The sequence below is a fragment of the Amphimedon queenslandica genome, unplaced genomic scaffold (assembly GCF_000090795.2).
Source record: "Amphimedon queenslandica unplaced genomic scaffold, v1.1 AMPQUscaffold_11015, whole genome shotgun sequence".
Lineage (NCBI taxonomy): Eukaryota > Metazoa > Porifera > Demospongiae > Haplosclerida > Niphatidae > Amphimedon > Amphimedon queenslandica.
The window spans coordinates 1-1,943 of NW_003548740.1; the positions used below are offsets into that span (position 1 = coordinate 1).

General features: G+C 32.3%; 1 long non-coding RNA gene across 1 annotated transcript; it reads left to right on the forward strand.

Annotated features, from left to right (window-relative positions):
* The first annotated feature begins 1,319 nt into the window (after positions 1–1,319).
* Positions 1,320–1,724, forward strand: LOC109589692 (uncharacterized). The gene is made up of 2 exons (XR_002188873.1): positions 1,320–1,538; positions 1,594–1,724. It is a non-coding gene; the product is annotated as an uncharacterized LOC109589692 (long non-coding RNA).
* The last annotated feature ends 219 nt before the right edge of the window (positions 1,725–1,943 follow it).

The following is a 1,943-nucleotide window of genomic DNA, read 5'->3' on the forward strand; positions in this document are numbered from 1 at the left end:
TAAAATGGTCGTAGCTTGAAAAATTGAAGTCGGAATCAGCTCAAACTTTCTACACATCATAAGGACATCAATGTGTATCAGAAAATTCAATAGAAATTTGAGGCTATTTCGGAGCCATGCTTCTGAAAAAAGCATGGGCTATAGTAAAGTGCATTTTTCAAAAATTGGCCCATTTAAAAATAGACCATAACTTGAAATTTTTTAAAAATAGATGTAATAAAATTGTTACAATTTTAGAACGTACATGTAGTATGGAGTCTCAATTGGGATAAATTAAGTATACAGTAGATGTACATGTACATGTAGTGGTTACACAGTCCAATAAATTGTAGTAACAGTTTAGTAGCACATTGTGTGATTGTGTGTTGCTTGCTTGAAGAACAGTAATGGCAGAACCGTTAGTGGTATCACTCCAAAGCTCTCTGCTGTTTTCATTTATTATAAACAATTCACAGAGTTAGTGTTTATTAGATGCAATAGTAAATTAAATGACTAAGTGCATGTACATGTACAGTGGAGAATGCTTGTTCTTGTACTTAAGCACTTATGTTAAAGTTGTGGTGAAGTAATGATTATTATTCTTATTATCACTATTATTATTATTATTATTATTATTATTATTATTATTATTATTATTATTATTATTATTATTATTATTATTTGCTACTATTAGCACTATCATGACTAATGAATAAATTATATTGTTATTATTATTAATTATCTGTTCACGCATGCGCATACACATCCTAGTACATGTTCTCTCTCTGTGGTGTCCTCTTTCTTCTCTTTGCCTCTTTACCATTTGTTATCTTTGTCAATCTAGTGCTTTAGCACTTTATCTTTTATCGAAAAGATCATATTAATAAGAATACGCTCCCACAAAGTTATATGTAGGAATTGTGCTTGAGGCTTGAGCTGGTACTTCTATTACATTTAAGTGCTTATGTTTGCCAAAAACTGGTAAAAGAAAACTCTCCATTTTAATAATGAATCTGTTACATACATTGTTCTTATGTTATGTAGCAAGTTTGATCAAAATTGATTTTTAAATAAATTTTAAGTTGCCCCAAAGCTTTGACGGCTGCAGAAGTCCAACTGAGCCTAGGCATTTCTAATGAAAGGGGTGTGGTAAAAGGGTTAAATAGGCTTAAAATAGCATTGTTTCTGCTTCCGATCTAATTTTCAACCTAGGCAATGACCCCCAATGCCTACGCCTGCACTGCCTATACCCCAAAGCCATGTAAATGTACCGTTGTAGTGCTTGTCAACTCATGAAGCATGCCTTTTAACTCACTTAGCATGCTTTGTAGGAAACCAATGTATTCAATTCTAACTTTGATTGTCTACATGTACAGTAGTACACCCCACCAATATCATTGTTATGCTTATTATACCTGTCTTGTATTTGTTAGGATCAAATGACTACATTATCAAGTGGTTATGAAGGACAGTTGAGTGCTATGTCTGATCATTTGTGTGAGCTAAGGGACAAACTGGCTGAGACTGAAGAAGGATTTGAAAATCCAAAGAAAGGAAGGGTTAGTTTATGTATTTATTATGACATTATTTTATTATTTATTTATTTATTTATAGAGAAAAATGAAATAGAGAACACAGACAACAGCTGCTTCAATAATTATTATTTACTATTATTGACATAAAAATATTAATGCTGCTTGTAACATACCCACACCATTTTATTATGCCCATACTATAACCATGAAGCGTCGCAAATTGCATAGCCAGCAGCTCCTCCCTTAAAGCAGAAGTTGCTGCAGAAAAAATAAATGAGCTGCTCTAACTTCACTACAGTTCTTTATTTCATCACTCCTAGTAGCTTGTAGCCGGCTATTATTTTATTGAATGATGAATAATATTATTATGAAATTATTGTAGCATTAAAGGCCTTTCTACACTTGTCCACTTTGGATCCAGAATTAAGA